Source organism: Lithobates pipiens, unplaced genomic scaffold, assembly GCF_037356315.1.
Source record: "Lithobates pipiens isolate NorthernLeopardFrog02 unplaced genomic scaffold, aLitPip1_a1.2 Scaffold_22, whole genome shotgun sequence".
NCBI classification, from domain to species: domain Eukaryota; kingdom Metazoa; phylum Chordata; class Amphibia; order Anura; family Ranidae; genus Lithobates; species Lithobates pipiens.
In genome coordinates this window covers 74,901,789-74,914,380 of record NW_027507784.1, presented here as the reverse complement: position 1 = coordinate 74,914,380, position 12,592 = coordinate 74,901,789, and the positions used below count along the sequence as shown (strand labels likewise).

The 12,592-nt window shown below is 42.6% G+C and overlaps 1 protein-coding gene across 1 annotated transcript in view; it reads right to left on the bottom strand.

The window, feature by feature from the left end:
- Positions 1 to 12,592, bottom strand: part of LRP1B (LDL receptor related protein 1B) — a 2,110,020-nt gene that overhangs the window by 525,802 nt on the left and 1,571,626 nt on the right. The gene's annotated exons all lie outside the window — the stretch shown is intronic.

Below are 12,592 nucleotides of genomic sequence, written 5' to 3'. Positions count from 1 at the left end.
AATTGTTTTTCGAACTCCAAAGTGGCCTGCTAGTTGGTGGTCGTGGAAAGTTTTTAATACCAGCAACCTGGCTTGCCGGGGAACGAAGATCTTGTCTCGATGCCATAAAAGCCCTCCTTGGCTTCTTAGAGAAGAGACTTCAGACTCCGTACACTGGCTAGAGGCCTGCTCTATTGAGGACCTCAGATCCGGTTGTATTAGTAGAAAATTTTGGGGAGACAAGATTGTACTGGGTGGAGCATCCTCCGGAGTATCAGGAAACATCCGGGACAAAGCGTCTGCTTTGCCATTCTTAGATCCTGGGCGATAGGTTAGGTGAAAATTGAACCTTGAAAAGAATAAAGCCCATCGGGCCTGTCGGGGTCTCAGGCGTTTGGCCGTACGGAGGTATTCTAGGTTCCTATGATCCGTGAAAATGAGGACGGGGTGAGCAGCACCTTCCAAGAGATATCTCCATTCTTCTAGAGCGGTTTTAATCGCCAGAAGTTCCCGATCCCCCACATCGTAGTTCCTCTCTGGGGAACTCATCTTCCGAGAGAAAAAGGCTACGGGGTGAAGTAAAGCCTTGGGACCCTGACGCTGAGATAGAATCGCCCCTGTGGCCACCTCCGAGGCGTCAACTTCTAACACGTAGGGCAAGGCGGGGTCTGGATGCTGCAGGATTGGTGCGGTAGTGAAGAGGGTCTTGAGCTGGGCAAAGGCGGATTGCGCTGCTGGGGACCAATGGAATTTGGTGTGTAGACGAGTAGTTTGAGTGATGGGTGCCACAATGGTGGAGAAGTTCCTTATGAATCTTCGGTAGAAGTTGGCAAACCCAATGAATCTCTGAACCCCCTTCTTGTCGGAGGGAGCGGGCCAGTCCAGGATAGATTTCACCTTTTGGGGATCCATGGCAATTCCACCTGTGGTAATAATAAGTCCCAGAAATTGAATAGATTCTTTCTCGAAATCGCACTTCTCGGCCTTGACATATAACCCATGCGTTCTAAGGATGTGTAGTACCTTTTTAACATGCACTCTGTGAAGTTCCAGAGAGGTTGAGAAGATGAGGATGTCATCAAGATAAGCGACCACAAAGTGGTCTAGATGTTCCCGGAGGACATCATTGATGAAATGTTGGAAGGTTGCTGGAGCATTACATAGTCCGAATGGCATGACTAGGTACTCGAAATGCCCGAATCTCGTTCTGAACGCCGTCTTCCACTCGTCCCCCTCCCGGATACGGACAAGGTTGTAAGCCCCACGTAGGTCAAGCTTGGTGAAAATACGTGAGGTGTGGAATCTTTGGAAGAGTTCAGGGATGAGCGGGAGTGGATAACGGTTTTTTAGGGTGATATTGTTCAATTCCCTATAGTCCACACACGGTCTTAAGGTCTTGTCTTTTTTTTCCACGAAAAAGATGCCTGCACCGGCGGGGGATGAAGAGGGACGAATGAATCCCTTGGCCAAGTTCTCATCAATATATTGTCTCAGGGCCTCAAGTTCAGTTTCTGAAAGGGGGAATATCCGGCCAAACGGAATGGGGGCCCCCGGAAGTAACTCGATAGGGCAATCGTAGGGACGGTGTGGTGGTAGAATATCGGCTTTCTTCTTGTCGAAGACATCTTTGAATTCCTGGTACGCTGCTGGAATGTCAGGATGTGGACTGGGTACGGGTTGGATGGTCAGACAACGGGACAAGTCACCTGATTCGGGATCCAGGCAATGTTGTTGGCAATAGGTAGAAGTGAAGGACACCTCCTTCTTGATCCAATCAATCCTGGGGTTGTGTGCCTGCAGCCAGGGGGTCCCCAGGATAACGGGAAACATTGGAGAACTGAGGACATCGAACTTAAGGAATTCCCGATGACCTGAATCAGTGATCGTTAGGATGGGTATGGTTTCTTTGGTAACATGGCCAGAGCTAGGTAAGGAGCCATCGGCCAGGTGCACGGTCAATCTCTGCTTCTTGAGGTTGAGTGGAAGGGCCAGACTTTCAGCCAGGGCTAGATCCAGAAAACAGCTACAGGCGCCAGAGTCAAGTATTGCCTGTAGCGGGACCCTCTTGCCTGCTACTATCAAAGTGACCGGAAGGGTGACGTGGGTGGAGGCCAACCTTGTCACCTGTAGGTGAAATGGGGTACAGAGGACAGGTCTACTTGGTCTTGTAGGGCAATTGTCTATGAAATGTCCTGATTCCCCACAATAGAAACAAAGACGTGCCTGTCGGCGATACAGTCTTTCTTCAGAGGTTAAGGCGGGACGGGGCATGTTATACGGGACAGCAGTCATTGCTGGGTGAACCGAAGGTGGAGCCTGGGAAGAACAGGGAATCCGGGCACGTTCGGACTGACGTTCCCGAAGACGCCTGTCTAGCTGGGTGGTGAGTTGGATAAGATCCTCGAGGGTAGAGGGAACCTCTAATCTGGCTAGCTCGTCTTTTAGAGCTTCGGACAACCCCATCCGATATTGATATCTGAGTGCTGCTTCATTCCAACCGGAGTCAGTACTCCATATGCGGAACTCTGCTGTGTAGTCCTCTGCGGGTCGCTCGCCTTGGCGAAGGGCGTACAAGTTTGCCTCAGCTGTTGCCGTCCGAAAAGGATCGTCGTATAGGCGTGCCATGGCTTCGAAAAACAGATCCAGAGTTTCTACCGAAGGGCTGCGGTGCTCCAGCAGGCCATGGGCCCATGTCTGGGGATCGTCTCTTAACAGTGAAACGGTGAACCCCACCTTGGTTACTTCAGAGGAGAAGGTCTGAGGTTGCAGGGAGAAGTATAGGAAACATGAGTTTCTGAAGGATCGGAATTTCTTTCGGTCTCCATAAAAACGCTCTGGGGCTGGAACTCGTGGTTCTGGAGCGGTTAAGACTACTGGAGCAGGTACTTGACCAGGAGAGGTGGGCAATTCGAGACAGTGCTGTAGACGTTCCTTCAGCCAAAGATAACTTTCCTGGAGTTCCTGAATAGCTGGCGTAAGAGCCATAACTTCTTGTAGAATGGCTTCTTCTGGGGAGTTGCCTCTGTCGGCCTCTGACATGGCTGGATTATACTGTCACGTCCGGGAGATGAGGCCGAGATGCTGAGAGGGCTCCCCTTGCGGCCGAGTGCAGCACAACCCTGAAGGTGATACAGGGATGCAATGCCCACAGTAGCACAGGTTGCCAGGTAGCAGCAGCTGAGGACAAGGGCCTGGTGAATAGGAGTCCGGGGCAACCGTGCTAGGAAGTTCAGTAGAGAGGTCAAACCAAGCTGAGGTTCAAACACGGGAGGTAAGTCTTCGGAGGTTTAGATGAGACCGGAAGCAGGAGTCTGAGCCAAGCCGAGATCGGGTGCAGGAAGCAGACAAGGAACGTCGGGTGCAAGCCAAGGGTCGACGCCAGGAGAACAACAGGAACAGGTTAAACAAGCCGGGTCGGTACACAGGAGGTCAAATCAAACAAGGATCGCAGGCACAGGTACACAGGAGAGCTGACGATAATCCAGCGATGCGGCTCTGTCAGGTGAACGTTTAAATAGACGAGATGACCGGGTCACGTCGTGGGCGCGTCGGAGCGATCGTACGGCTACGTAGAGTACTCGTAACATCCCTGCGCACGCCCGCCCGGTTAGGCGTAGCGTCGGTCGTTCGTTTAGAAACTACTATGCGTTTACGTGGGCGCCGACGCGCGCTAACACGAACGTGCCTCGCGAGATTGCGGCTTCTTCCCTGACAGAAGTGTTTTATTGCCGTTGTAAAGTACCCGGATATGTTTTGTTGTAAGTATACAATCACAATAAAACCTATCTACAGTATCTATCTATCTATCTATCTATCTACAGTATCTATCTATCTATCTATCTATCTATCTATCTATTGAATGCCACGTACACACAATAAAATTGTCTGGCGGAATTGGTCCAGCAAACAATCTGCTGGACCTTATAATGAACGGACTTGGCCACACACGGACACTCCGAAAGTCCGGCGATTTCTAACGCAATGACGTACAGCACGTACAACGGGACTAGAAAAAGGAAGTTCAATAGCCAGTAGCCAATAGCTTCCTTCTCGTACTTGCTTCAGAGCATGCGTCATTCTTAGTCCGCCAGACTAGCACACTGACGAACGGATTGTCCGCTGAAAGCCAAGTCCGGCGGACAAATTTTGAGTCAAAACGACTTTTTAAGTCTGCCGGACTTTGCGATGAAAAAGTCTGCTGGAGCCCACACACGATCGAATTGTCCTGCGTACTGTGGTCCGGTCGGACCGAGTCCGCCGGACAATTCGATCGTGTGTACGCGGCAGAACAGAGTAATCACGATAGTGCCAATTTCACATGTCTGGAGCAATTAGGTCTAGTGTATCCAACTAGCAATTGTGCAGTATTTATGTAGCACCGTCTTATTTAGGTTGCTGATAAAGATGGGCCAAACACTCCCCTGTTCAGTTTGCACTAGAACTCCTGAACTGAGAAAAAGTTCTGACCCGAACGATGAACCCTAATAAAGTCTATGGGACCCGAACATGAAAAAAATCAAAAGTCCACATTTTGAAGGCTTATATGCAAGTGAATGGCCATAAAAAGGTTATGGGGGTCCTGGGTACTGCCCTGGGGGGACATGTATAAATGCAAACATTTTTGCATTACCAGAAGCACAGGTGAAGGGGACACGACATTGGAACTGGTCTTATGAACCAGAAGATAGGTCAATTATTCCCCATGAATGTCATCTTTCGAAGTGGTTTATTTTGGCACTTCTGCTGTCATTCAAAGGATGCAAGTAAGGAATAGCTTTTTAAAAGATGCCATCAAAATTTTGTCTGGAGTTCACCTTTGAAAACCAATACTTTCCATTTCACTTTCCTAAAGAGTGAGTGAAATTGTCATTAAACATGCAAAACCTTTTAGCAACTATACTGATACCTCAGGGAAGTTACACAATATTATCACTTCACTGGAGTCCCGGTCTTCTGAGTCACAACAGGAATATTAAAAGATGTGTAAAAATTGCCTTTCATGAAAAGCAACAAATCAATACTGATAAATATTTCACAAAAATAAACGTTAACCCTATATACTGTATGTATTCTTTAAAGTAATATCACCTATTTTGAACTAAAGTGATATTATTGTAATTATATTGTTAAAGTACATCTAAAGGCTCCTCTTTCTGTTGGGGTACCCCAAGGCTCCATCCTTGGGCTGCTTCTATTCTCTCTCTATATCTCTTCCCCAGTTGATAACCTCCCATGGCTTCCAATACCACCTCTATGCCGACGACACACAGATCTATCTCTTCTCTTCTATCTCTATGATCTTCTCACGTACTGTATCACAAACTTACTGAATGACATATCATTATGGATGTCACACCACTTCCTCAAACTCAATCTTTCTAACACTGAGATTGTAATATTTCGTCCTACCCGATCCCCTCCCCGTGACTTTACCATTAATATCAACGGCACAACCGTGAGTCCCTCCACACATGCCAGGGTGCTGGGTGTAATGCTTGACTCTGACCTTTCCTTCAGTCCCCGCATCAAATCACTGGATAAATCCTGCCGCCTTAACCTCTGTAACTTCTCCAGAATTTGCAGTGATAGAACTGCGCAATCCTTAATGTTTAAATTAAGGTGTGAATAAACACTAAGGTGCATATGTGCTCAATGTTGTGTAAAGTATTAACCTAAACCCCAACATGAAAATACATTAGCAACATATACCGTACAGATGAAACCACATAAAAATTAACACCAATTGTTATGAATAAGCACTAATAAAATCAATACTGAAATCCCAATAATAATAGTGCTTCAAGAAAATATGTGCAAAAAAAATTACTGAAGAGATCGAAAAAAATTATATATTATAAAAAATAAATAAATAAAAAAAGTCATTAAAAAGTCCAAGTAAGTGAATTCAACAGACAAATGTCCACAGTGACTTGTCCAAAAATCCAAAGCAAGTGTGATCGTGAGGCAAAAATTAAAGTGCACCACCACCGTGTAAATAACAGATGGCTCCTTACCAGATGCCCCAGTAAGGAGTGCGTATCATAAAGATCGAGACAAGGTATGCATCGGACTCGGATCATCAAAAGATAAGGGACCACTGGTGCCGGACTCAAACGAATACGACCAAGAAGCAGATGTTCACCGTAAGGAGGAAACAGACAATCCAAAATAGTGTAACACCGTTTATTAAAAAAAGAACATAAAAAGAAGTGCACTTACAGAAGTAAATGGACACAGAGCATATCGTCAATGGAAAAGCGTCGGCCGATCGCAAACTCCAAGCGATATCCTTATTCAGTTGCAACTTCCAATGAGGCAAAAAGCGTGTCACGCTACCCCAGGACGACGTGATCTTTTCACGAAACGCGTTGGGTGGCGTGACACGCTTTTTGCCTCATTGGAAGTTGCAACTGAATAAGGATATCGCTTGGAGTTTGCGATCGGCCGACGCTTTTCCATTGACGATATGCTCTGTGTCCATTTACTTCTGTAAGTGCACTTCTTTTTATGTTCTTTTTTTAATAAACGGTGTTACACTATTTTGGATTGTCTGTTTCCTCCTTACGGTGAACATCTGCTTCTTGGTCGTATTCGTTTGAGTCCGGCACCAGTGGTCCCTTATCTTTTGATGATCCGAGTCCGATGCATACCTTGTCTCGATCTTTATGATACGCACTCCTTACTGGGGCATCTGGTAAGGAGCCATCTGTTATTTACACGGTGGTGGTGCACTTTAATTTTTGCCTCACGATCACACTTGCTTTGGATTTTTGGACAAGTCACTGTGGACATTTGTCTGTTGAATTCACTTACTTGGACTTTTTAATGACTTTTTTTATTTATTTATTTTTTATAATATATAATTTTTTTCGATCTCTTCAGTAATTTTTTTTGCACATATTTTCTTGAAGCACTATTATTATTGGGATTTCAGTATTGATTTTATTAGTGCTTATTCATAACAATTGGTGTTAATTTTTATGTGGTTTCATCTGTACGGTATATGTTGCTAATGTATTTTCATGTTGGGGTTTAGGTTAATACTTTACACAACATTGAGCACATATGCACCTTAGTGTTTATTCACACCTTAATTTAAACATTAAGGATTGCGCAGTTCTATCACTTCCTTTTCTTAAGTCTGGTTTATATAGCATTTTTGGTATATATTTTGAATTGCTGCATGACATAATTTTGTTTGTTTTTATATTTTTTTTCACTGTAGCGCAGATTTTCTCTTCTTTTTTAACTCTCCAGAATTTGCCCCTTCCTGCTTAGCGACACCAAAAAACATCTTATTCGCTCCTTGGTTATTTCCCTACTTGTCTACTGTAACTCCCTCCTCACTAGCCTACCCTTACACAGGCGATCCCCCCTTCAGTCTATTATGAATGCTGCTAGACTCATACACCTCACTAACTGATCCATGACTGCTGCTCCTCCCCACTACTCCACTGTATAAAATTCAAAATACTAACCACAACATATAAGGCCATCAACAACATCGCCCCCCAGCTACATCACCAACCTCATCTGCAAATATCACCCAAAATCGTCCTCTCTGCTTATCGCAAGACCTCCTGCTCTCTAGCTCCCTTGCTACCTCCTCCCATGCTCACCTCCAGGACTTTTCCAGAGCCTTTCCCTTCCTCTGGAACTCCCTGCCGCTGTATATCCAGTCAGCTCCTACCCTGTCCACTTTTAGGTAATCCCTGAAAACAAATTTATTCAGGGAAGCCTATCCCACACCCACCTAAGATCTGTACCCAAGCCACCCCCATCAGACCATCCCCTGCAGCTATTACCATTTGTACTACCTCCCCCCTCCCTTCAGAATGTAAGCTCCACGAGCAGGGCCCTCCTGTCCCTTCCGTATTGCACTGTACTGCAACTATGCTGTCCCTCCTCTACATTGTAAAGTGCTGAGCAAACTGTTTTCACTGTCTCATTAAAAGGGGTGAAAACAAGCAACAGTTGCTATTATTTTACATTTTTTTAGCAGTCTTGGGAATTTATAGTAGAAGTGATCTGGACAGCAAACACAAAATAAAGACCTCTTGCTCCTCCCCAATGCACATAGTAAAATATGTGCACCTACACATATGCGTATGTAAAGAACAATTGCATAACATATATCATATATCTACATGCAGGTTGAAGTGATAATAATAATTCTAGGGCCATTATTTATGGTTAACACTAAACCAATGAGTTGTAGAGATTTTGTAAGAATTGCAATACGGGGTATTGCAGTTTGTCACCATTTTCCAGATGCAGGCGATTTGTAGACTTGACACATTTGGTATCTATTTACTTTACACATATTCATCTTTTATATTAAAAAATTGGGATTTTATTAAGTTGTGTACATTAAATTTAATTTTGCAACCACTCTGTTTTTTTTTCTTCAAGCCTTCTGCTTCTACCTTAAAGCGGAGTTCCACCCAAAAATGGAACTTCTGCTTTAAGGGAGGTGACCCCCTGACATGCCAAATTTGGCATGTCATCTTTTTAGAGGGTCCCAGCTCCCACTTCCTCCCGTCACACCGCAGCACCGGAAGGGAGATCACCTCTCCCCCCTCCCTCTCGCCAATCATCTGGGACACATCACAGGTCCCAGATGATTGCCCGGCCAGTCACAGCGCACAGCGCGGCTCGTCCATGCGCCCACAGTTACAATGCCTGCACCGTGGCGAGGAGGGGAAGACGAGCGGGGCTTCGTTCCCCCACATCGCTGGACCCTGGGACGGGTAAGTGTCTGATTATTAAAAGTCAGCAGCTGCAGTATTTGTAGCTGCTGACTTTTATTTATTTTTATTTTTTTAAGTAGAACTCTGTTTTAAGTAATCTTAAAGGATAAGTTCACTTTAAAAAATAAAAAATATAAATAATAGATTTTTCTACACAAACTCAGAGTATTTCTAAATAGACCATCGATGTAATGATCGGCTGACCACAAAGCAATTTTGTTGGTTTTACTAGTAATATACTCTACCACTGAACTCAATTATACTTTGTTATATTTTAATATGATACTCCTGTACAGATGTTAGTATTATTGTACTATTGTTATATCTAAGATCCAATAAAAGCTTATTGTTTAAAAAAAAAATCTATATATTTTTTGAAGGTAAAAAAAAGAGCATTTATTATTTGATTTTTTTACATTTTATTTGGAGCCTGTAAAACATTTCACCAGCAATCATCAGGTCTCCTGCAGGGGGACTCTGCTGGAGACACTGATGTAGGGGGACTCTAATGTGAAAGCTTCTGATGTGAAAGGGGGACTCCAATGTGAAAGAAGAGAACTTCTAATGTGATGTAGTGTGTGAAACGCATCAACCATGCAGCCTGTTGGTGTCCTGTAGTGTCACATTGGGAACACCAATAAAAGATTTTGGAATAAACCTTGGTGTGCAGCCATTTCTTCTTTGATTGTTATAAACGGAGGCAATATAGGGTGGGCACCCACATGCAGTTTCAATCAGGCTTCCTTGCCTCACCTGGAGTGGCGGGCTGCCCTCTTTCATTCATGTATATTTATTCATTTAAATTGTAGTCATTCATTTATAAAATTATTATTTATTTTTTTTGACCTGCAAAAATTTGAAAAATACACAATGTGGCCCTGGTACTGAAAAGTTTGGAGACCTGTGGCTTACGCCTTGGCTGGCACTGCCACTAAGGGTGACAATGCTACAGTGATTTCTCTGTAACCGAAAGAAGAATTGTTTTCCTATCAAAGGAATTACCAATCGAATTGTTCTTCCAACAGTTTGAACAGGTATTTACAAAATATCTCAAGGGTTACCTACAAAAGTAGCCAAATTGTACCAGTATGTGCAGCCTATGTCACATTTGAGATTTTATAGTTTGATTCACTTTATAAAAGGAAAAGGTGATCATTAAGAAAGAGCCTTATAGGGCTGACAATGGGGTCTTATTAAAATGATGTAGTGTCTGCTCCATTGTTTTCCTAACCAGACAACATGTACTTACATACTGATTTTAATCTGTGATTATTTTCTGCGATAGCCAGTGAAAAAAAAAAAAAAAACTTCTACCATAATAATTTTCAATGATGTGTACATAATAAATAAATAATAGTTGTGCGAATCAAAGTTTCTTAACATCCACAAGCACGGCTACATATCTGCATTCGTTTACAAATGAAGGAGTTTTGTTTCTGTCTTATTTCTGCCTGCAGTACAAGGCTCTGATAGAGCTCTACATTCAAATGTGTCCTTGCTTATACATAGATTTTTAAAACAAATTCGAAATGTAAAGCTGTTTGTCAATGCAACATTTATGAGTACATGATCCATGTCTCAACACGTCGATGAGCATCTCAAAGACACAGATCATAACAAGTCCCTCTGTTTGATATTAATGAGAGTCATGAGATTATTACCACATATCAAGTATATAAGAAGAAAAGACTGACTTCCAGTTCATCCACAAGCAAACAAAAACAAACTACATATATACACACATTAAAAAAAATGCACAAATAAAAAAAAAAAGTATATATATACTTTTCTTTTTTCCTTTTTTAAATGAATGAATATACATATGATATACATATATACATATAAAAAAGTATATATACACATATAGATTATATTTTAAGGGAAGTGTTCCTTCAAATTTTGGTATACTTTGGTAAAATCACATGCTCTGCCACATACAATATACTGTATATATATATATATATATATATATATATATATATATATATAGATAGATAGATAGATAGATAGTATATATATATATATATATATAGATAGATAGATAGATAGATAGATAGATAGATAGATTGATTGATTTATTTATGTGAAAGGTTGCATAAAGCAATTGCACAGCCTTTGCTGAATCCAAAATATGCTATTTTTGGGTATCATTAAACAGCACAAAAATCCCCTAACATACAATCCAGCTAGCCAACATAAAAGGTAATTCAACTATTTGGAAATGTAAACAATTAGAGGTTTTTCTTACATAAATTTGAAAATATGTTGTGGATGTGAAGCCTCGCTGCTGCATCAAGGCACACTGGACAAATATAACATTCTTGGAAGGAGCTATTAAAACTACTTCTGAATACTCAAGGGGGAAGGGGGGGGGGGGTATAACTACAAGCTATGATGTAGTAACATTTTGATGGTCCCCCCCTGGGACATTTTCCTGTGACACCTGCCCATGTCAATTGGTACAATAGTGTAACTGATCATAACATAGGATATATATATATATATATATATATATATAAATCAAGGACAAGCATGCCTCCCAGCTCTTTTACCACCCCAATTCATGAAGTGCTGAGACATTAAAAATTGTATATTCTCATTTGATATTATAATATAATTGTTAGTGCTCCTATGCACAGTAACCCCATAAGCTAAATACAAACTTATTCAAACCGTTCATAGATGTTTGTTTGTTTTTTTCTGAATTACAAACCTCAAATATTATCTATATCACTTTTTAGATGAAAAGACACGCTGAGGTTTTTCAGTCTCAGGATTATTGTGTTAAGCGTACACGGTTGATATCAGAGTGCTGGCCATGATGACCAGAATCTCTGAACTTCTGAAGTAATCATCCAAGAAAGGCCACACTCTGATCATGTGAGTCTATTGATTCTTATTACTGGCTTACTGGTAGTCCCCGACTGTAGCCACATACCGCTGATGCATTTTAGTTCAATAGGATAAAAACACATCAGAGGGATAAAGCCACAGGTGGGGATTTTTAGTAAGCCAGTCTGGTGGAATAAACATCAACAGAGTGATGTCATAGGTCTGTGATCATTCTTGGATTATTGAGTTGGATGTAGAGCGAGGATGGACTCTTGAGGCCAGGCACCTGATTCACAGCAAACCAGAGAAGTATGTAAGGGTTTTACAATATATGTAATGCATCTACTCACAGATGGGGAAATGCAAAGAGAATCTGGGTCTAGCAATGGCATGATCCAAAAGCATAGCCCTATGCATCTGAAGCCAGCTCCGATGAAATGGAAACATCAAACCTCCATAATGGGGCCCCTTCCCTCCCTTAGACCCAGTAGCAGCCCAGACTACCTTCTTAAACACTTTAGGGAAAAATGATTGTCAATAGCCTACGATACTAACTTTAGGTACTATGAAAATGCTACTTAACCTGGCTTCAAGCAATTAAGAACAAATTCTATAAAAAAAGATAAAATATATAGACTTTGATCTTAGATACTATGACCTCTGTATTATTTGTTTCATTGTGATCTTACCTGATTCTGTTAGGGCCCTTTCACACTGGGGAGGGAGCGACATCGGCAGTAAAACTGCACTATTTTTAGCGCTGCTTTACCGTTGTTTTAGCGACGGTATTCAGCCGCTAGCGGGGTGGTTCTACCCCCCTGCTAGCGGCCAAGAAAGGGTTAAAACCACCACAAAGCGCTGCTGTAGCAGTGCTTTGCCGGGAGTATAACCGCATTGCCCCATTGATTTCAATGGGCAGGAGCGGTGTATACACCGCTCCTTCACCGCTCCAAAGATGCTGCTAGCACGACTTTTTTTACCATCCTGCCAGCGCACCGCTCCACTGTGAAAGCCCTCAGAGCTTTCGCACT